The sequence below is a fragment of the Ursus americanus genome, chromosome 15, assembly GCF_024610735.1.
Source record: "Ursus americanus isolate L20-20 chromosome 15, mUrsAme1.1.p, whole genome shotgun sequence".
In the NCBI taxonomy this organism is placed as follows: Eukaryota; Metazoa; Chordata; class Mammalia; order Carnivora; family Ursidae; genus Ursus; species Ursus americanus.
The window spans coordinates 10,018,394-10,043,308 of NC_142141.1; positions in this window are offsets into that span (position 1 = coordinate 10,018,394).

Genomic DNA, 24,915 nt, shown 5'->3' on the forward strand with positions numbered 1-24,915 from the left:
TTCTAATATACTCAATTTTAATCTAGTGATAATATTCTTAGTATCAAGAGAGTTGTAACATTTTTTCCCCTTCAGTATATTTGTGTTAACTATATTACATAGTATATATTTTATCACTTACATTATGTTACATAAGAGATTAAAAAACAGAAACATCTTACAAAGTTTGATTTAGGCACCTTAAGGAGTGACCAGTTATTTATAGACATGTTTGTCAAATAAGGATAGTATGAGAGAAGAGTCAATTATTTGCTAAGACATTGTTGCAAAGTGGCAGATATGACCAGAATATTTTTAAAATGTCCAAGCCACACTGATGTATAAGAAAAGGAGAGGAAATCAAATTCTGATTTTGTAGTGATTTCCGGTAGGTGGAATCCTGCGCCCCGTTCTGTAAACTTGGAAGGAGGCTGGGAATGCCAAGCTCTCCGGAAAAGCCATCTACACTTCCTATACTACTTTTACCATTTCAGCCTAATTCTGGTATTTAAGAGGCTTTAAAGTCTTTAAAGTCCTCTGGGACTTTGAAGACCTCCAGGGGGGCAAATCCTAAATATAAATAGTTTATCAAGGATTGACTGGCAGTGAGCTGATGATGGAAATGGGCTAGAAATGGTGTTGGAGATTAGCTCGGCGGGGTTTGGGCACCAATAATCCATGTTTGTACTTAATACTAGAGGAATATGCTAATCAGAAACCTGACAACCTGCACAACGTACAACAGCTTGACCCAAGTGGCCTTATAAAATACCAACTAGGTACAATATCCCACTAATTAATTCAAAATGGTAGTTGGTCTGGATGGCAGGTGAGGGGGATGATATCAGCCAGAACGATGAAACCAATTACTTGACATCATCCAGGCAGGTTGGTTTACTTTTTGCCTCTTAAACATGAGGGTAAGATATTGGTGTATGAACAGCTATAGTAAATATGTAAATAGAAGGACAGGCACCAAAATTGAAATTTAGTCAGTGAATAGTTTCGAATTTTAGTGAATTTAAATTTTAGTGAATAGCTTTAAAAACCTAGCCACTCAGACTTTTTTACATAATTAGGTCTTCTGAAAGATAATTCACTGGTTTGGATTCTGCTGCTCAAATATGCCCTTCCATACCATTAGCAGACGTGACAATGATTAGAGAAATGATTCACGTCAGGTAGTTAGAGAAAAGACAGGGGAGTCAGAGAAGAAATCTGGATAATCCCCATGCTGGAAATTCAAACCCTGGATAATCAGGACTGTACTATATATGCAATTATGATTCTGTCCAGTTAAGAGAAATTTGTAATCCATTCAGTTTCAAGCCTATAAAGTCACATTTCTCAAAAACTTGTATTTCGGCCTCCAATGGCTTAAAAAGTTCTCCTTGCTAGATTGTCTCCAATTACAGAAATCCTTCCCAAGTACAAGGCTGCAGAAGTATATTAAACCTGTAGGATACCATGTAGCTGGCTGTTTTACAGAGCTTTACAGCGCACACAATCCCGACGCATGATGTAATACTACTGAAGCAATTCACCATAATCTGATAACACTATTTGTCCAACTCACAAATGTTGTCCTATATGTGCAGGGGAGGGAGGGAATTGTCTTTGAATAGGCAGTTCAGAATAGTAAGCAAAGGAAGGTATTGATAAATCCATATTAACTTTTAAGAATCCCTCCCCCGACCCTAACACACATTCAAAGATTTCATGGGTAGACAAACTCAGGACTGCTATAGATTCAACAGATTTTGGGTCTATGCGGCAATAATGGAGTTACTGCAATGACCGCCGATGTGTGAGTCAGGAAAAGGTTTGGCCACAGCTGTCTGCCAGAAGAACTGAAGTCAAGGGTGAAAAAAAACAGCTCCAGTTCAAGGCTCAACTTCGGTACTGCATCAAAATGTGGTTGATGCCTAGCAAATAAAGTTAATAATAGAGTTGTAAATTTCCATTGTATTAATATGCATCCCTCCAGTGAACATAAGGGCATGTATGTTATGGATTCGTGAGTGCCGATTTTTCCAGGGTTTTCAGAACTCTTTGAAAACACACAGAAGCAAAAACAGTCAAATGAGGCAGGCTGGTAAAACAGGGAAAAAAAAAAAAAACCCACCTACATTCAAGGTATGAAACAATAATTTCTAAGCCTTTGGGATCTATTTTTTCCCCTTGCATTGTAATGCAGTCAAGTGCATGAGTGATGCCTTTTGTGTTTGATAATGTCAAGTGTGAATGTCATGGGCAGCCCCCATCTCTGATGGTATTAAAATGGTGGGAAGATAAAAAGCTTAGAGAAGTAAATGGAACAAATTAGATTAAAGTGGTTGGAGGACAAGGCGAGGCAATCATCTATAGCTTGGTTCCAAGGTGATGTTGGTAACCCTGTTCACCTAAATAGTCTAGTTAAATCAATTTCTGAGAAAAAGGGTGGCACTCCTCTTACTTAACTGTGCTAATAATTATTTCTGCTCCTTCTCATTATGAAGTCTATTGGGTACAAGAAAACATCTTAAATGTTAACATACAAACTTTCATTATATAGTTAGGGGAGTCTCCACAGCTGAGTTTGTTAGTCAAATACACTACACAGCTAAGAGTTCAAGGTAAGTTAGTCAAGGTTTATAGAAAGTAACTGACACATGGGCAATTCAGAGAGGTAATTAATTTCAACAAATAAAGTATATACCTTCTCAGAGAGATGAAAACCCTTAAAGATCATAAAAATCCATCCTAAACAATGTCAGAAAACAGGAAATGAACATAACATTAATTGATTATATCCAAATAGTATGCAGAGCATATCACACCTTCTAAATTACAGGTCTCATCTCTCACAAATGGTGAAGTTTTTCTTATGAAAACAAATGCATATACACAAAATCCCTGCCTAATGAGGCCATGACATCTACAGCACATACAAGAAATTGAAATAATTATAATAGGAAGGTGTTTCTCAGAGCCATTCTCCCTCCCCTGCACAATGTTTCTCAACCTTGCCACCTAGGTCTAGGCTAATGCAATAGATGAGCCTCTGGTTTCTGGCCTCTAGACAAGGGGTTCCCACTGTTTTTTCGACAACATCCCTAAAAAGTAAGTCAATATCCCACTAGTAGTCAGGCAATATCCCAGTAACAATAGCTCCCTCAGGCCACAACATAATAGAAGAGCAGATGGTCCCTAGATAGGCATTTCAGCATCTGTTGGGTAGGCAGCGGTACAGTATGGACCCACTACTCCACTCCTTCCCCATTCTCTTTCCAAATGAACTCTTCTAGAAGCTTTCAGATCCCATCTTTTCAGTGGCTATTGAATATCTTGACCTGCCATTCAAGGCTCTCAATCATATTGGCATTACTCATTCTTGCTGGTATTATATCCCACATGATGCCTCACTTTGCTCATCAAGATTATTTTCTATCTTCACCTTTCACTCTTAATTCAAAGGCTTCCACCCTCAGGATCCCCTCAACCTGCAGTGACCTTTTCTGTTCTGTTCTCTTAAGAAAGGAGTTAGAGCCGGGCACATTTTAACCCGGTAGGCAATTCTCCAGGTATGGTTCACATCTTTTGTCTTCCTAAGGTTCTCATGGAGAAGACAGACATTTGTTGTTGTTGTTTGAAGTACCATTTGGCACATTTAACTCAGGGTGTTTTGGGCGTAGTCAGTGCTTGAAAGCTATAATGAAAATAGAGAATACCAGAAGTGAAAAGCAAAGAAACCAGAAAAACAAAATCTCCCATCAAATTGTAAAGTTTTTCTTATTTAAAGACAGAAAAAAAAAATAACCACTATAGGTCAAGCACAAAAAATGCATTTGAATAAAAGCAAAAAAAAAAAAAAAAAGAAAGAAAGCAAAAAAAAGAAAAGAAAAGAAAAAAAAAAAAAGACCATTCCTTCCCAGTGGACTTAACGGTGCTAATTACAAAATAGGACTAGTGGACACTCATGTCTTCTAAAGATAAGCTTTTTTCTCCCAGAAAAGAGAAACGAATGGGTGTTAAATCAAAACATCCTCTGGAGCATTTCATACTTCAGGAATGAAAACTGACAAAGGAGGGCTTCAACGCAGAGGGAACAATCCAGCAGAAAAGAGCTCAGACCGGTAAAGGTAAGAAAAACCGAAAGCTCTACCACATAGGTTGTACCCTTGTACTATCTGAATGTGCTTTTGTAATAGCCAAGGCTCCCCGTGCATTGGAAAAAAAAATACATACACTTCTCTTTGACAATTGAAATCAGTTAATTGATCATTTCCAAAAATAAGTATTCCCACAGATAGAGGTCATTGGTTGCCTGAAATTGCATCAGTTCATATCTGGGTACTAGATTCCCAGGCTCCTCTGGGACATCTTTGTCATTTTATCAGAGTGATTAGGAACAAGCAGTATAGTCCTAGCCCGGGTCCCCTCAGCTTGCAGTGCTGACGCTTGCTCTCTGCATTCCTATTTTCTCCATCTAGCTTTGTGGCTTTTGCTTTGGAAGTCTGGCACTTAATATCCAATGTTAATTACATTTCCTAGTCTGAGGAAAATCCTATTGGGCTAATTTTTCAAAATCATATAATGAAAGAACTTCAGTGACAAACCATGTAGGTTTTCGATTGTTTTTTTACGGATAGATCTATTAAGCACTTAATATTCAGTGGGAAAACAGTCTCAGAGCAATGAAATTCTATTACTTTAGAGGTTGCATGCTTTTAATTTCTTAATATTTCATTACATGTTGGCAACTGGTGCATATTTTTATAATGCGTTTGATCATTACTCTTCTCAGAGTATTCTATTTCAGTTCTTCCTCTGACATCATATTTGCATGTTAAAGGGTTTTAGCATTCAGGGATGAAATGTTCTGAATAGTAATGTGCAGTTAACTTGATTTTTTAAAAACGGAAAACAGCAAACAGACATTATATATAGGGACTAAAGAGAACAATCCCATGATTTTAAAATCTAACTCAAGTTTTAATAGCTTTCTATAGAACATCATAAAAGGTAATGATTCAATATAATTCATTAATTAGCAAATTATGCAAAATGCTATCAGCGGAGTTTGGGGAGAAGGATCTTTTCTGTTGGCTTTTATAAGTCTACTGCATTTCTTTTTTTCCTGTAAAAAAATGATCTTTTCTTTGCTCTCCAGCAACATCTACTGGAAAAGTCAGAAAAATGCTATTTATATGAATCAGATAGTTTGAGTAAAGATAGTTTTGGTTACCATCTGCTTAAAAAGTGCATGCTGCACTACCATCCAGTTTTACAACCGAATTATTTCTGCCCACGTTAGCTCTACTGCGCTGTCTAGGAGAAGGGCAGCAGGGCAGTGGTTCACTGATACAGAGAGCCAAGCAGCAACTTCGAATTTATCATCTCCTCACCTTGAAGAAGTCATTTTCATCAACAAAATTAAAACACATATGCGATGCAGACAACATATTTCTCCTGGCCCATCTTCTCAACACTTGTCACTTCTTTAGGAAACAACGATCATTATCAGTGGCAGCCTAACACCGAGGAGTTGGGGGAAAGCGCGAGTCAGAGAAAAGATTTTATGAGAGAAAGCGATGTCGAGACACGGACTGAATCTGAGAGGAACTCCTTCAAGATTCTGCAAAGTTTCTGAAGTTGAAAAAAGAAAACTGCAGGTGATGTGACTTTAAAAACTCACTAGGCTACCACCAGCATGACTCCATCAACATGCTAGAGCGGTTTCTTCTGCCCCTGTCCACATCTTTCTCTGCTCTTTTCACCATGATGGAAAAATGAAGTTTCCCCACACCTGTAGGAGGGGGTCTTCCTTCAGAACTTCCGCTGGCTATCTCTCCACGATGAAGTCGGATGAGACCCCATCGTCTGTGTGGTCTGCACTCCCCCAAATGCAGCAGCTCCTCATGTGCACTCGTAAAACCGGACTCACGTGCCGCACCCACAAAATGCCATGAGAGGGTCTGGCAAACACGAGGCATGCCAGGGTGAGGTATTGAGGAGCAAGTCCGGTTTGGAAAGTCGGGAATAAAAAAAAAAAAATCTTATCACGAAATAAATATATAAAATATCCTCTCGTTCATGGTTGCCGGACTCAACGATACCACACAGTACAGCAGCTCTTTCCAGGACCAAACCTGGTGGAGGCATTAAAGTCACCTTTCTATATCTCATGCCAGAGAAGCAGTCTTTCAACAGAATTTTGTACTTTTAATATTCAGATTTTCCCATCCCCCCAAATTACCTAAAAATTAATTCAAACATTTTAGGTAACATCCTAGGTAACAAACCCAGATATAATTCGGATTTCTGTTATCCTTCAATAAAAACTCTGGCTAATTAGTGGGGTTTTTTTATTTTACTTTTTTTTTTTTTGCATTCCCAAATCTCAGTTCATTCATGCCAGCAATATATTTTAGCAGCAGAGGCAATGAACACAAAATCAACGAAGACCGAGGTTAAAAACAAATGATCAAAACCTTAAAACAACAGCATCAGCAATAAAAATCAGGCACCGGGAGACTACAGTATATTGCATTTTGTGTTTGTTCAATGTTAAAATAGATGTGAGCCTTTTAAGCTTCATCCCAAAGCTCTTTAAAGGAGAAATGCCATCAAATATAATCCACAACTCTCATTCACGGCGTACAAAAGGGACAGCTTCCTAAAAGCCACCTACGGTGAACGTCCACATGTATTCTGTATTTAGGGTCCTAATGCAAAGTTCCAACTTGAGCCTGATAATTAGTCCCCTTCATTATTGAGCTGCTTAAAAGCCAGGAAGGCTTACCAAACAGCACCTCCAGAGTTAACTCCCATCTCAAACTGTCATAATTCAGTTATCCTAATTATTTACTGGATCCTTTTCTAAAACATGCCCTAACCTGATGTTTTAACTTCATATTTCATTTGGGACAACACTTAATCTCCATTTATGAAACATCAACCTGACACAGGTTAAGGACCTATAGCTTCACTGACAAGATCCAAACCAAACACACCCCGGCAACTAGACTTAAATAAACTCTACCCTTGCTTAAACCTCTAGTGAAAAATTATTATAACACATCAGAAGTTCAGTTAGAAGAAAAAATTTCAAATGCCAGCTCTCTCCCAGGCTTTAAGTCCTGGAGTTCAAAAACAGGATCAATTGGATTATTATTTTTCTCCGTTAGCTGTTTAGAATTTAACATAATGCAAAGTGCTATTCAGATCAAAATCATCTTTCTCATCTCTCTCCTTAAATAAAACGGAGGAGAAATCATTCAGTATAAATGCATTTACTATACAAATCTATTTTCAATTGAATTTGCTGCATGCTCTAATTCATCAAAATTAATACAGGTACTTTCTATGTTAAACAAAAGGAAGCCGACTGAAAAATCGGCTTCTGCTGCGGATGCCTTTCTCAATTACAAAACGGTGAAAACAGAGATTTAACTAAGCCACTCGGTCAAACCCTCCGATGGGCGCTCTTACCTGTCTCAGCTGAAGGCTTCCTTCCCTTGTTAGCAGCGTGCAACATCTCTAGCTCGCCCCAATCCTCACCACCGGTCTCCAATTACACCGCTAAATCCACCCCCCTGCCTTTTTTCCCCCTCTCTCTCTCCCTTTTCTTTCTTTCTTTCTTTCTTTCTCTCTTTTTTTTCTTTTCCCTAGCAAGAAAATGCTTATTGAAAGTGATTAGTTTTTGTTGTCCCTTTTAAGTCCCTCCTGCGGGAAGGAACAGGGGAGCAATGTGACGCCACCTTTTAATCTTTTGTAAGAGTGAAAAGGCAGAAAAGGAACGCTCGATCAGACTGAGCTGCACACATGACTAAAACTCGCAGGAGAGGCTGCCGCTGCCTGGCGAAAGCACCGCTAGGCTTGAGTGTAAGAACAGAGAAGAGGAGAGAGTCAATGGAATGTGACAACGTGTGTGCATCAAAAGCAGGAGGAGAGAGAGAACAATGAGCGAGGGAAGACAGTGAGGAGAGAGGGAAAGAAGGGAGAGAGAGGGAGAGAAGGAGAGAGACACACACAGAAAGAGAGAGAGAGAGACAGAGAGAGGAGAACACGGAGAAAAGATAGAGCGGGTTTCAGGCAAAGGATTCTGAGAATAAAGCCACAGTGCAGTGTCTGGCAGCTTCTGTTTTTATCTCAGCGAGCATGATACACTGCCTCTCTCATTTAGAAACACATTCGTGTATCTTCCAGGTTTGAAAACTGAGATAATCGCACCGTGTCTCTGGTTTTGTCTGATTGGCATTTAACTGTGCGGTGTACCTGTGATTTTTTAGGGTGCATTTATGTGCAATTTATTTCGCATATTTATTTATGTAGGCAAAAATGAAAGCTGCTAATTTCTATGGCAATTTGCAACGTAGTTTTACTGGCAGATGGAACTCTACTTATCATAACTGCTGACAAACTGCCATGGGTAAACAAAAGAAGAAACAAATGCTTCGTCTTGATAATGGTCTTTAAGAGAAGAAGCCCACACCAAAATATTAGTACTTGCAAAACCTCTGTTTCCTGGTTAAAGTTTGAAAGGCGGTTTCTCTCTATTAGTTTTTATTAATAAGGGCAAAATAAAAGGGAGGACAAGATGTTTGAAGGAAAGGTGGCGGAAAAGAGGCTATTAGGAAAGTGAAAACCTGAATTCTTTCTGGTTTCCCTCCAAATGGTGGCAACAGGCTTGCCTTCTTGAGTCCTGGAACAGAGTTTTTGAGTCACTATTTCTATAGACTTTTACTGCATCCTTCTGCCTTCCTGTACCATTTTAAAGTAGGTTCCATTTTAAAAATAAAGTCGAAAAGAAATGATTTCCTAAATCAAATTGTTACAAATGGTGTTTGACCAGCTTTGTTCCATTTCTACTCATCTTCTGCCACATGGGGGCTAGGATTACACAGTTAAATCCCCTAAGTGACCTCTCGTCTAAGGATGTAAATTACCGATTCCAAGGTCAAGTGTTTGGTATAAGTTAAGTTATTGGTGAAAATAACTGCTTGCTTTCCATGGTAACCTGAGCTAACGTGATAGTAAGCCAGCCGGAAGAGGAGACACCCAAGCTTTTGACTGACCATATTTTTGAAATTAAGCAATTCTAATAATGGAAAATAAATCCCATGTGTCCTACTTATAACAGTTATTCTGGAAAAACTAAAAATAAAAACCCACTCAGTCATTTCACTTCAACTATTGTGTATCCCACCAGTATATCCATGGACCCTAGGCTTCTCATGTTTTGGAAATCCCGTGTAAACCACCAGATACACAGTGAGAACCCGTCCAGGAAAAAGACCCTTCTCCACCCTGGCCCACAGTGTTGTATCCAAAGAGGGACTGCTTGATCTTATTAAACTCCAAGTGTTACAATTTTTGTGGTTTGCCAATCGGAGGATATGTTTTTAGCTTGGACCCAAATAAAGAAGTTATCACCCCCCCCCCCGGCAATGACATCGAGATGAAGCCCTACTTATCACTAAGGCAGAGCAGAGAATGGAGAACACACAGGGGCTGAACAGAAGGCAGCTGGCCAGAGAACAGAGAATGCTCAGATGTAGAAGAGAAAGGAAGCTGCAGGGCCAGCGAGTAGCGAGGGAAGCGTGCCCTGGTAAATCCGAAATTCTCTGTAGACATTTCAGAGTGTATTGGAAGCAGCCTCCTTTAAATGACATTATTGATACAAGTTCTATAGTTAAAATTAACTTTATACAAGGGAGTAAGTAGACTGAGAATTTTCTGCCAATAAAAATAAAGACTCTCTTACAAGAATACAACTATTTCGGTGCGATAAAAGCAGGGAGGGGCCTGGGGCTTATTGACCAGGATCAGCAAGACACAGTCGAGAAAAGATAAAAACAAATCAAGGTGACAAAAAAGATTTTTTAAAAAAGCTATAAATGGCTGTCAGTGTTGTTGCTTATTTCTACCACGTCCTTAGTGAGAAGGTAGGTACCCTGAGAGGGCATCCCTTGTAGTTTGAGATATATGATTTCTTCTTAAGCTATCTTGAGTGAGGGGAGCTATCTGGGGTGCCAAAGGTGGCCCTGGTCCTGTTAACATTTCTTAATAGAATGTGGCTTTTTACAAGACATTTCTCGGTGGGACAGCTTTATGTCCATGTGTTTATATTGTGGAGTGGAGGGTGGTTGAGCGCTCAGTTTTTGGAACCAGGTTGCCTGGGATTGAATCCCAGCTCTACCACCAGCTTGCTGTGTGACCTTGACCAAGTTATTTTGCCTTTCCGTGGCTGTTTTATCTTAAAATGGGTGTAATGATGATACCTGCCTCATGGGGCTCTCATTAGGAATAAATAATGCATGTGCTCTTGTGAGTTCTGTTCCTAGCACACAGCGAGTGCTTCATAAATATTACCCCCTATTAGGAAATCCTCCCAAGAGATTTTTTTTTTTTAATAGCGAAGATAGACAATATTATATCACCTCAAAATAGCTGACTCACAAAGACTTCCTCCCACTCTGACCTTCCTTGTAAGTTCTAGTTATTCAAACTGCTTTCTGGGTCTTCCCACTTGGAAAATACACTTAAAACTCAACAAGTTCTACAACCAAACTCACGATCCCGCTTCTCAAAGCAAGCTGTAGTTTTTTCCATTTGCTTACCTGTGTGAGTGTGTAAGTCTTAGAGTCGTCCGGAGCACCTTTCTTTCCATTCTTTCTCATCACTCAATTATCAATAACTATCAAATACCACTCCGCCCAACCCCTGTCCTTAAAGTCATTATTTCATTTCCAGACTTGCAGGACATTTTCAGTCTGGGCATGGGCACTTTGGCCCGGACTGTGGCAATCATCCTTTAATGAAGCACTTCCCCAGGTTTTTCTGTCATGGGACACATGGAGGGTGATGAAACGCGGCACTCACTCCTCTGGGGACACTCCTAGGGTCCTGCCAAAGACCAAACTAAATTGTGACTCCTGCACCTTTCCCTCGCGCAAGAAAGCACTTGGAACCTAAGTGAAGGTGGGTGGCGTTATTCCACGAATGACCTTGAATCTGCTTTAACGGATAGAACAGCTAATCTTCGGCAAACCAATACTTTATAATTAGTACTTTGCTAGTTGTGACACTTTTACCAACTGTTATGACACAGCTATTGAAAATGACCATTTTGAGAGGTTTTCTTTTATTCTCCAATTCATCCTTTGCAAGCCAGAATAAACTTCTTAAAATGCCACTCTGAATGACATCCATTCCCAATAGTTATTGATTGGGCAATTGAAAGTCTGTTTTATTTCATTATCTTAGGTATCAGCTTAAAAACCATCAAAGGTTAAAAAAATGATAGCGAAAGCCATTATCATCTGAAGAAACAAAGAGCATGCAGAAAAAACTGTAGGGAAAACAATTGAAGAGGTGGGTCAGGCTGATAATAAAACTACTGCGTTACTTTCCTGGCAATTGTAATAGTTGTAATTACTGGCCTTTTAAAATTTGTAATTTGTGACTTCTTCTCTCATTCTAAATGTGTATTAGTATTTACAAGAAAAAAATCGCCGAAGGTTCACAGGTCTTTAGAGAACGAAGTGCAGATTTCTTCCCCTCATATTCAATCAGCTTTGCGGTTTGACACCAACTGTTCCCGATCCACGTCAACGCTCATTGCATCCCCTCCTCCGGGGAAGCTGGAGGCTCCCCCAGTGGGATCACACCCATCCCTCCCAGAGCCTCAGGCACATTCCTTGCTCCCCTTAGACTTTTCCCTTCTCCTTCATCAGAACAGATTTAACTCTTCATCCATCTCTTTATCCAAGCCACGGCCAGGTTATGTGTCCGTGACAAAGACTTTCTTGGCCTTCTGAAGTTTACAGCGGTGAACAGCGGTGATATTGCTGTAATCACAGGATCTACTCCAATGCTCCAGGAAAGGTGGCATTGTAAGCAGGAGCTTGGCTTTGGAGTTCTTCCTAAGCCTAACTCCTGACCCTGAAAATTTGCTTCCTCGTTGTGGGACATGTATCAGATCCCTTTCCTTGTTCGATCTCGCTCTTCTCATCTGAAAAATACTGTGGTGGCTTCATTTAACCAGCTAATAAATGTAAAGCGATTAGCATAATGGCTAGTATGCAGCCAGCACCTACACAATAAAGAATATTTTGTAATAATAAAAAAGAATATTTAGTAATAATATAAATGTCTATTAAATGACTGAAATTTATTCATTGCCTCTGTTTTCTAAATCTCATGACAACCCACCGAATGGCTGCTTTTAGAAACATTTTAGGGAAGAAGAGATTGAGGTTTAGCAAAATTAACTTACCCAGTGTCACACAAGGAACAAATGGCAAAGCCAGGATATAAAGCCTTGTCTTTCAACCGCCTAGCTATTTTTATCCACACGATCATTTACAACTTATCCTATATTGTATTTGGTTTATTATCTGGGTTTTTAGGTTTGTGTCCTATTTTTCCAATTACATTACAGACTAAATGAAACAATATTCATGTTTAAAGCATCTCTGGATCTTTAGTATCTCCCATAAATCTTTAAACAAAGTAGCTTGCCTATTCGGTAAATGTTTGTTGACTGCTTGATCATCTGTGCTCACGGGGATTAAAGTTTTTAACTATATTTAAATTCAGTGACGCTGTTGTTTGAGGAAATGGTTTCATCATCCTTTCTATGAAAAAATTCATAATTATACAAAATAATAGAAAAGATGAACATTACATATGAATGAGGCATGCAGGTAGAAATGAATGACATTCTCCACAAAAAAAAAGCTGTAAGAAAGTGATACTCATCAATTTGATTTGGTTCCTCATCCTTGGCATTTATATTCTGCTTGAAGATAGGCCCCTCAGGCCACCCATTCCATGCATGGAAAAGTGTAGGTTATTAGCTGAAAGTCATCTATTTAAGGTTACACAGAAAAGCAGAAATAACCACTCACATACCCACGGTGTTCAGTCACCTTTAATTTTTTCTTTTTAAATAAATGCAATAATTATATTCTCATTTATTTTCCTTCTAGCTAAGTCTAGAAGGAAATGCTAAAGCATAATGCTAAAGCAACCTGAAATAACATAAAATATTCAGCCAACCAATATCATGATTTTCCATGTACATGGTGATAAACAATGTCGTTGAGTATTTAACAAATTGAATGTGTTTATTAATATAAATATATACACTTATGTATTTAGATATAAAGGATATAAATATGAATATATGTACACACACACACACACACATACATATTTTTTGGTCTCTGCCTGCCTGTGCACAAGTGAAAAGAAAGAGAACTAAGAAGAGTAGTGCCCTGTGTGTCCCACACGGGATAATCAATGGTATCAAATTCTTGTTGTCTTGTACCAGTCTTTTGATATTCACATAAACTTCATGAAGTTAGATATGTTGTTGTTCACTGCATATTCCTAGTACCCAGAGCAATGCCTGGCGTATGGTAGGTACTCATTAGATATGTATTTGATAATGAATGAGTGACTAGGGTCACCCCCCAATTTGGCCTAAATCTATCTCTTTATAGTGATTTTTTAAAAATTCCCACCCAACTGGTCTATATACATCCAAATATATTTTGTATTTTGCTACTTCCATCTGTTATTTCCTATGAAATTTGTTTTGTTAAATGTATGCTACCCTTTGTTCAATATAAAAATTCCTCATCCTCGAAGAATCCTTTCTAAATTATATTAGTTCATGGTAAATGCTCTTGTCTTGAATTTCAAAGAGCCCATTGCCTGGAACATTTTATTATATATAATTTTCCAAATTAATCTCGTCCTGCCTTTGGATATCTCATACTGTTGGTGAACTGTTATTCTTCTAATATCTGCAGGTCACTCTTATTTCCTCACATTGATTTTAAGTTTCCTGAAGGTCGTAGGAACCGTCTTTACTTTTTAAAATACATAACATCTATTGCTATTTCTTTGGGTACTATCTTGTACATAGAGTATGCTTATAGGTGTGTGTTTGTGTGTGTGTGTGTGTGTGTGTGTGTGTGTGTGTATTTGGTGTTTGTACTGAACATATTGATAGGTATAAAATTCTAACTTTCAGAAATTACGTGAAAGGGCTTATAACACAGTCTCTGGCCTTTAGAAAACTGTTGTTAGAATACTGCTAGGCTAGCGGCAAAAATGCATAGGAATTTTTTGTAGCTTTTTCATCCCTTAGATGGTATGAAAGCCTATTCACCATTTACTTGAGCACATAGTCAAAGTCAACCAGTGTTCAAATTAGTGTCAAAATTAACTCATTTCAACAAACTGAGATTCTCGCAGTGTGAAGAATTAGCAACTGTCCCCTGGAAGGATATTTTTCCTCAGTCATCTACACATTAGTTTGAAGTCAGCATATGTTGACCCACCAACAACTAATTCTTACAGAGAAGGTTTCTCAACTCCATTGGGTCTCACCTGTGGGGTCATTCCAAGCCCAATTATACACTTACCTATTCTGGGAGGTGTGTTCTTCCTTAGGGCGTTATGATGGGAAAGAACACTGGGGAAGACCCCTCACCCTCATAAGCCTTACTCCTTGGACAAAAGGAACTTTCTTAAGGAAGATTTTTCACCCTTACAGTGCTTCTATCTGTAGTTGATGGGGATTCAAGATACTGGGATTGTCTATAAATTACCGTTTTTCAAAAAGAAAAAAAAAATCTAAAAAAAAAAAGACATAATCCCTAACATTTCAAAAAAGCTCTTAACGCATCCTTCTTACTTGTAAAGAAGAGGTAATTCAGGCTCATCTTCATATCTGTTTTCAAAATTGTAGTGAGTACATAATATGATTAAAGGATGGTGATATAGTTTTCTGAAATCAGTTTATTGAATATTATAATTATATCAGATCTTATTTAGCCAATTAAAACAAATTATTTTGCTTATAAAATTGCTTACATTAATTACCATTGTTCTGGCATTTTGGTTTTTGTCTGCTGAACAGAGTCATCTTGTCTGTGTTCCATTTCTGCTTTGTGTAGTGATCTGAACACCCCTTTCCCCTTAAGTGAAAACCAAAGTAGCAGCCGCCTAATCATAAAGTAAAAATGGAAAGCAAATCAAGAGGGAACCTCAAATCTCTGCTTCCCATGGTGGACCGAATAGAGTTGGCCTCAATGAAACTCTAAGAATTCATGTTCCTCTCCGTTGAGTTGAATACAGGCTTTGGTGGACTATTTGGTTCTTGTTACTGATGTTTTTCAATATGGAACATTTGAAAGCATCCAACCAGAAGTTGCACAATGATCACAGCCTTGAACGTATTCATCAGAAAAACATGTTCACTGTTACAGGCTCAATTTTTACAGTAACCAGTGTACTGCACTGTTTGCCAGTTCCTCCAATACTCTTACCCATGACAATCACAAAAGCAATTCACAACCTTACTTATCAGATAGTTCTGTTTTACAATAATCTCGTTGTTATTTGTAAAATCCAGGATAAAACAGTGCAATTTCTGATGCTGAATATCTGAAAAGCTCTGGAAGCTGCTGGGAAGAGATATGCAGTAAAATGTGTAATGCGACGGAATTACAACAAACAGACATTCTGGAGGGTACACACTCAAGTGCATCTCGGAGTGGGTGACATCGAATGGTGCTACTTTCGAGATTTACAAGCAAATTCTGCATTAAAACTGCCCCTGTTCACTCACAGCCTTTCTTAGCTCCATATTTAACTCTTTGATTAAAAAAAGGTAGACTCCTCCAAAAGAATGATCAATCAGAAAGACAATTGCCATTGAATAACCGTTTCCAGAATAAAATGAAAGTAAGGATCTCAATTAAATAGTTTATTTTATGTGCTGGTTCCTAAATCTCTAGATGTGCTCTGAAAGCAACAACATCTTTCTGATGAGAGTTTAACTAACACAAAAAAGTGTTGATTTTAACAGCTGACAAATCCCCTATAATAAGGGGCTTAAAAAAAACCAACACAAACAAACAAACCACTTTTCCAGTGATTAGGCTATGCAGATGTCAAAGAACAGTGTGTCATATACTCCCTGGAAGAACACAGATGACAGTTAAATCTTTTTAGGTGGAGTTTTCATGGCTGTGTATTAGTGTGAGAGAGAAATGGGAATAACATGCACCACTGAGAGGCAGTGTAATGCAATAGAAGAAGTTACGTATTTCAGTCCCAGATCGGCCACCATCTCAGTACGTGACCTTGGTCAAATCATTTAACCACTATCTGCCTCCACTTCTCCATCCGCTAAATGGGACCAATACCTCCCAGTTGCTGATAATAAGACTCTTAAAAAAGCATTAGCATACTCATGAAGACAGAGGATTCTGCATATTTTCCTTATGCGGTCAGATTCTGCTAAAGCTAAATCAAGTCCAAGGGAACAAGGAATTGTAATCTGGAGGCCGACTGCTTTTCTGGAGGCTGCTGGGGCACCAACTAATATACTGAGGCAATAAACCACTCACTGCTCCTGCATGGGCTGAAAGAATTAATGCAGTTCACCTCTGTTACTGCGAGTGCAATACCATGCACTCAGACGGTGCTCAATAAATAAGAACTGATGATGATATTGACAGGGTGCCATGTACAGTCACAGCACTCAGTGAATTACGAAGTTTAAAATTGTTCAGAAAATTCATTGAATAATTATTAGCAATAAAAAAACCTATCCCTGACCTCATTTACTTTATTGTGATATCATCTCATGCATAATAAGAACATCACCATCCCTGGAACCTAATAGCCTTATCCTAGTGACTTAGGAGAATAAAAATATGGTCATCCCTCAAACTATAATCAGAATCTTAAAACTTCCAACGTTATCACTCTGGCACTATCCATTATCATTTCTTTCCTGGATTATTGCTGAGCTTCCTAATTGCTTTCTGTGATTTCCACTTTTGGCCTCGGGGCTGATCAGCTACACTAGGGACTTCGAATGTGTCCTACCTGTATGTGTCCACCGCCTTCTGTAGCCCTCGCACACTGCCTCTGGTATTGCCCTTGAGGCTGGCTTTGGCCAATGGGACAGAAGCAAACACCGGACAAGTAAAGGCATGATAAGCACCTGTGAATTGGGGCTTGCCTTGTTGGAAGGGTGCCACGTCCATAAAAGAAAGCCTTGTCTGGCTTCCTGGACGATGAAAGACCACACGAGAGAGAGAGAGAGAGGCCCAACGATTTCCTGGAGTCCAGCCCCCACCTGAACCAGCAGCTGGATGTGACTATGTGCGTGAAGTCAGGCAAGCCCAGCAGAAGAACTGCCCAGCAAACACACTGCAATTGGAGAGAGAAGGCTCTTGTTTCAAGCCACCAAGCTTTGGTATAATTTGTTATCTTGTAACAGATAACTGATATGGCCCGTTACTGCTTATTCTCAGTTCCACACTCACAGTGATTCTTTTTGTAATATAAGCCAGATAGATAACTTCATTCCTCTGCTCAAAACCCTCTCAGAGCTCCTTCTCTCGCCCCGAGTGAAAGCCAGTCTTTCCAGTGTTCTGAAGATTTGACATGCTTTGTCCTGCCCACAGTTTACAAGATCTCAAATCCTACTTATTTCTCCCTCATTCTCTTCCCACCAGCACTGGCACGCCTCTGCCTAGAATGTTCCTCTTTGTGAACATGGATTATTCTCTCACCTAACTTGACTGTTCCTTATGACATCATTTTTTTTTCAGTGATGCCTAATCTGATCACCCTGCTTAAAACCGCATCATTCCACCCCCCCAAGTTCCCCCTTCCCCTTACTGTTCTTTCTTAAATCCACTTAACACTAATAAATCACTATAGAGTTTGCTGATTTGGGTTGTCCTCTGATTCTTGGAATATAAGCTCCAAGAGGCTGGGGGGTTGTCTCTTTGGTTCATTTTGGGTTCCCAGCACCTAGAACCATGCCTAGGACACAGGCTAGATCAATAAGTATTTGCTAAATTACAAAATAATCCTGCTGGGTCAAGGTGCCCAGAGCTACAGATTGGTTTCTATGTTTAACGATGATACTGAGAGTGAGTGGAGTCTGTAAGTGAACACAGCTGATGCAATTTACAAAGATTTATGGAACATCACTTGACAGAGCACAGAAGTAGCCTGTGGTCAAGGGAAAGAGAAGGTCAAGAAGGTTCTTTGGGAAGTATTTTATCTGGGAGTTTCTTCAGCAGGTACTGAGACCTGCCATGAAAAGCAAAGAGAGGGGACTCTGCATAAGAATAGGCACCCAGAAAGGCTCAGAAGGAACCCAGGGGAAGTAAAGCAGACTCTCCCAGCCTGCTTGATCAAAAAGCAAGTGGTACAAGGAGAAAGATGCATCCAAAGGGTAAATCTGGTCTTTTTTTGGAAGCTAAAGTTTGTGTTGTGCTTGTACCTTTCTCAGGAAAAGCCTAAAAATAAAGAGAAAGACATCTGCGGCTTTGTCTTTTCAGGTCGGTATCAGGATAGAGAATGCACCCTGCAGAACACCGTTACGGACCCGGGCACACGCCCGGCGACAAGATGCACTGACATTTATGCTCCGTAAACACGCACATTACAAGGCTTGCGGCCGTTCTCTTACGAAGCTAGCACCCGATTTGACTGATCACAAAGTTGGCCAAGCACCAGTCACAGGCTTCCCTTTGAATCCTTCTCTTTGCACCGAAGTCCGCCTCACAAAGGCACGGCCTGGGCTGGCAGCGTGGCCTCCAGCTTGCGGCACAGGTGTGCGGCCAATAATTTACCTTAGTGCAGAACAGACATGACCCGGGATGACTTCACTTCACCTCACTGACTCAATCTTTGTGCAAATCTCCTCCGAAACCATCCATTTTCCTCCTTGCCCACACCTCATTTTCCCTGTTGCTCTGCAATTATTTATTATCTGGCTCAGTAATTGTATTGTTTATAGCAGCCATACAAACTCTATTGTTAGGGGGAAAAAATGCCTCTTGGCCCCACTAGATTCTCTTGTGCGGGGAATAAAGGATGTTGGTCTCTTAGAGCTCTTAATATACAGCTCTCTATGTTCAATTTTCCTAAAAACGAAAATTGCCAAAAAGCAAAGTATGCAGGAGATGTATGGTTGGCTGCTGCTGCAGCTTCACGTCCCCGCTGATGGATGGTGTCCCCTGAACGTCTGGGAGCCCTCGCTAGCTCACTGCCACAGCTCCTGCTCTCGGAGAAGCTGGCAGCAGCCCACCCTTTGAATAGCCAGTCCCCCATCCCCACCCACCGTCTCTTTAACTGCGTCAGTTAGTCATTCGTGGCCTTTTCCAAAACCAAAACACCAACAGGCAGAGCGATTATGCCAGGCTGGCAAATGAGGAGGCTGATGGTAGCGCTGGGACTCGGTATCTTTTTTTTTTCCTGTGGTTCTTGTGTATATATTCCAGCATTTGATCCCACTTAACGTAGAATATTTCCTTCATGATTTGTGGTGGGGAAATGTCATTTAAAAAAAAATCCCTTTCACTTAATTACAAAAGATGTCAATGTGGTCTCACATGTGGAAAAAAAGTTACTCTTACCAATGAGGTGTAAATTGGTGTCTGCTTAATCTGTTCACAGTGGGCATAAAGCCTAACACTGGCCTCCTCGCCCTTATTTGGAAGTAGTACCTGGGAAATTAATATATTCTCTTGCGGCATCTCTGATTTCTTCAGGAAACAAGAGATGGGAGTTTCACGCTCCATCCTTCTCCCAACTGGGAACATTTCTTTTGTTCTGTTTTCAGCATCTCATTTGAACTGTGGGCTGCAGCCACATGGCCTGACCTCAGTCACAGCAGCAAGAGTCAGGCCTTCTTTGGCCTCTTTTCTCTTCCCAAGGACTGTGGCCTCCTGCGTGTCCCGAAATGGAGTCAAATTAATAGGGAAAGCAGTGTTACTTCTACAACGACCTTGCGCTCCCGGGAAATTGCAGGCACTATTCTTTCACTTATGATGTTTTACATTTCAAAGAACTTAGCTCCCTTTGATATTAATGAATGGAATGTGCGATGTAATTGTTATTGTTTTCTGACCTTTCATAGGTTAATCAGACCTGCATCAGGTTTTCCAGAATGTGGTTTTGTTCCAAAGAAGAGGACTGGGTTCCTCGTCAAGGAATTCTGATAACGGGGGAATCAACGTTAATTGGTTGAGAGAATAAATATACTGAGGTACTTAAATCCTTAAGAAAAAATGGTTAATTTGATTACCTCAGTCCCTCTATGGATAATAGAAGGCTTCTCAACATTGGTGCTATTGACATTTGGGGCCCTATCACGTTTTGTTGGGGGGCTGCCTTGGGTAGGATGTTCAGCAGTAACCCTGGCCAGCCCCCTGCCCCTCGCCTTTCGTAAGAATCTAACGTCTCCAGACATCGCCATATAGCCTCTGGAGAGCAAAACCAACCTAGTTGAGAACCTACAAGGTTAACTGGAAAATGTGGTGGTGGTGGGGAGTCTTTCTGGGATTCTGAAATGTATAGAATTGACTGGCTTAAATGATAATTAATATAATAGTAGCTAACAGGTATTGAGAACTCACTATGAACTAATTAGCACTATGCTAATTGCTTTATATGTTTGATCTCATTTGATCCTTAAAACAAACCTATGAGGTAGCTGTTAGGAACCGCATTCTACAGTTAAGGGAACTGAGGCTTAGAGGAGTTAAATAATTTGCCCAAGCCTCCGAGCTGGAAAGTGGAACAGTTACGTATGCATAGAGCCAGAGCTCCAGGCACCAGCCTCTCTTCTCTTTCTGGCTTGCCTACTCTCCTTGTGGTTATAATCTAAGTACCTAAATTAAATTTAGGAGTTGATTAAGCACCGCTACGTTGAGGAAATTCACCTACCAGCTAAAAAGGTCTAAAACCCTAAGACAACACTTGCCCTCAAGTAAAGTATGCAAAATAGAAAGCATAATACAGAAATAAATAAGAGAAACACGCGGTAAGAGCCACCAGAATGAGATCAGAGAGGTCAGAGTGCTCGGGGTCACTGTTTCTCAGGCCTCAGGGTGCACAGGAATCACCTGAGGTCTTATTAAAATGCAGGTTCAGATCCAGTGTGGCCTGGGGCCTGGGATTCTTATTTCTAACCAGCTCCTAGGTGATGAGGCAGTAGCGGCTGGTCTGGCGACCTTGCTCTGAGCAGGGAGTCTCTATTGTGCTAGGAAATGTAGCTTCGATGCATTTGAGAAGTGAGGCCCAACAGTGTATATGTGACATGCCAAGAAATCATGGCACAGAGTGGAAGGGGTGGGCGGAGGCGGTGGGGATTGCCTTGGCCGTGACAGCCACGCTTGTCTCTCAACACTTCCCTTGGAACATCGACGGTATGCCTACTCATGTTGACTGCCCACATATGCAGCTAAACATCTGCCATTTTAAAGGACAAATATTAATTTGAAGCACGAAAACACCTACCCATTGAACATAACTTCTTTCTGCAAACAGATTACATTCTTATGATCGAATTTTTACTTTCAGAAGAGAATACTTCTCTCTCTTCAGCATACTAGGCTGTCAGCTACATAAAATACATCATTCCCCCTCCAAACTCTGTGACATGAATGACTATTGAACTGCAAACGGCCAAGAACTTATGCAACAAGGGAAAAAATATATATGTAAGTAGCCAAAACCAGAGTTTTTAATCCACTGAAAGTCAAAATTAAAATTGCATCTATGAGCATTATAAACTAGACTGCCACTTATATTCGCTGTGCTCAGAGAGACAGAATCGAATCCTGTTATAAACATTCGCAAAGAAATGCTTTAGGAACTGACCTCCATTAGTGGTTGTGACCTCTTCACCCAGACCCCAGTGACCGCTGCGGATCACACATTGCTTTGTGACATCTGGGTTTGACCATAGGTCATAAGGAAGGGGATGGTTTTGAGTCACTTGACTCTCTGAACACATTCAGCTAATTTTCCATCCACATTTCAGGGGGACACAGGAGTGAAATGATTCATTGTGGTGTAGGGAGGAGCCATATTGAAGCAAAGGCCGAGAGGCTAAGAACTGGAACCACCCAGTTGTTGCCAATACTCGATATAAAGTGGGTAAAGATTGCATATATTTGAAGTCACAGGTATCACCACCATTTAGATTGCACTGTATCGCTGGAATAAGATTGTGAGTTTAGGTTCATTCATTAAGCGTGTTTCCTGAGTGCTTGCTACGTGCCAGACCTTGGGACATGTAGAGGAACCGTCACCCCTCTCCTCAAAGGTCAGCTAGGATCAAGTGCTTCCCATTCATGAGTCATTAGTGTCATACCCTCATGATTTTTGCCGTATCTACTACTGCCTATACTGATATTTACCCAATATTTTCTCTTATAGATAATCTCACTTTTCACAGTTTTAACTTGGCCTCATCTTAAGCTAATGACAGCTGTGAAATTATATATTTGAAGTGCTTCTCAAGGCTGACCAAACCAGTAGTTAAAATACTAATATATACTTCTGTGACTATTGGCAAACGAAGCCTGCCCCAGCTCGGGAGTGGCCACTGCCACACCAGCCACCCTGGCTTAGCTCCCAGATCCTCCTGCCAATGATTCAGCAACGTCAGAGGGTCAGGCCTGGTACAGGAGGGGGTTTCTAGTACTCTGATACTATACTCTGGACAGTGTCTGTTCCGGCTGTTGTGAGCCCATTCCTTAACTGTTTTGCTTCCACAAAACACTCAAGGTGTCTGTTTTGGGGGTTTTTAGAGAGTGTAAACGTTCATCTTAAAAACAAAATAGGGGCACCTGGGTGGCTCAGTCTGTTGTTTCTGACTCTTGATTTTGGCTCAGGTCACGATCTTCGGGTCATAAAATTGAGCCCCGGGTCTGGCTCCGCACTCAGCGGGGAGTCTGCTTGAGATTCTCTCTTTCCCTCTGCTCCCCCCCCAACCCTCTCTCTCCCTCAAAAAAAAAAAAAAAAAAAAGGAAAATGGAAAACCAAAATAAACCCTTCTGTTCCAAAAGGCTGTTGCATAGTGGTTAGAGACACTGAATCTGTGGTATAAGAAATTATATTTTTTCCAAGCTTCAGATTCTCTCTTCTATAAAATGTACATAATATTAATAATCCCTAACTCATAGATTAAATCAGGGATTTTCAATCTCATTGCTATAACATCGTAGGCCAGGTAAGTCTTTGTTGCAGGCTACTGTCCCCTGCATCGTATGACATTTAACAGCACCCCTGGCCTCTGTCCATTAGATGCCAGTAGCAGCCCCCTACCCTCAGTCTTGGGAATCTAAAATGTCTCTAGACATTGCCTGATGTCCTCTGGGGGAAACAACCAAAATAGAGTACGACCGAACTAAACAAATAAACCATGTAAGCTTCTCAGCCTTGTATCTGGCACATACTGTGACCTAACATACTATGACTTCACTTATTAAGTGCTTACTATATGCTTGGCAGGCTTCTAAGCACTTAACTCTATTATCTTGTTGGATCCACACATGACTTGTGAACTAGGCCCTATTATGATTTCCATTTTACAGATGAGGAAAATAAATGCCAGAGAGGTCAAACAAATTACCTAAAATTCTACAATCAGTGAGTGGCAGAGCCATGATTCTAATGCAGGTAATCTGTCTCTAAAGTCCAAGCTCTCAGCCAGCCCTTTGGTTTTCCTACCTTTGGAGAGGAGGAAGGCTCTGCAAAAATAGGCATCATGGTGACGATCATAATAAGGTTGACTACTAAAAAATTCTACAGCACACAATAGGCTAAGATTTTCATATGGAGAAATTATATTCCAATTAAAGACACTGACAAGTATACAGGTACCTGATAGGAAATTAAAATACAGATCATCTGTAATTAAATGTTTATATGTCAGTGATTTGTGTACACAGACACTTTTCTCAAAATGATTAGAAAAATCTGAACTTTACCCAAACTGACAGAGGTTTAAAAATCTAGAACTTCACATGTCAAATAAAGAAATGTGCATCGTGCAAGAATGGGTATGACAGGGGGTTTAGGGAAATCAGAAACTGCAGAGATGCAGTGTTGGAGTAATCAGGCTGGGATCAATATAGTGGCCAAGATAGGGATGATGACAGGGGCGCCTGGGTGGCTCAGTTGTTAGTTAAGCCTCTGCCTCTTGATTTTGGCTCAGGTCATGATCTCAGGGTTGTGAGATCGAGCCCGACGGGGCTCTGTGCTGGGTGTGGTGGAGCCTTGCTTAGGCTTCTCTCTCTCCCTCTCCGTCTGCCCTTCCCCCCTCTCTCCCTCTCTAAAAAAATAGATAATCAATAAATAAAATAGGGATGATGACCAAGGGATGGGGGGCACCTGCTGCACTCTCCATCGGTTACTGAACTTAGGCAGCCAATATCCATCGTAGGCATTGACACAGACTAGGATCCATTTGTCAAGGCTGGTATAAGAGCACTTGGGAAAGCTCACCCATTTCCTGTGATAGCTTGAGAACTAATTCTCTTACCTGTCCTTCTGCTTACCAGCAGTGAAAAGAAATATTCCGTGGCTTTAAATGCCCCCTGCAAACAAGATATAGGTATATGTAGATACACACATGTGGTTACCCCTGATGAACAAAAATTCATACACAAAGGTGAAAACATCACAGACAGAAGAAGCAAATGTAAGCACAGGATTTTGATATGGAGTATGTACATACGAGGGAGAATCTGAAATAGACTCTAAGAATAACAACTTGGAAAGATACTGGTTATTTCCTTCCCCTAAAGTTTTAGAATCCAGGCTAACATTGAATTAATAACTTTGTCATTGTTGAACACAGAAAAATGGGAGCTTTTCTACATTTGACTGAAAATCTTTGCATTTCTACCAGTCTGAAATAGAAACTTGCAATTAAATCAATTAAGCAATGAAAATCAAATATTCCATTAAAATCTAATTTTCCTCATATCTGATTGGTTATAACTCAACTGAGTTGGAAACAGATGAGAGAGGCAAAATGACTCGAAGTCTGAGACATGGAGACAGGAGAAAGGGAACATTTTAAATATGTTCAGAGAGAATTTAATA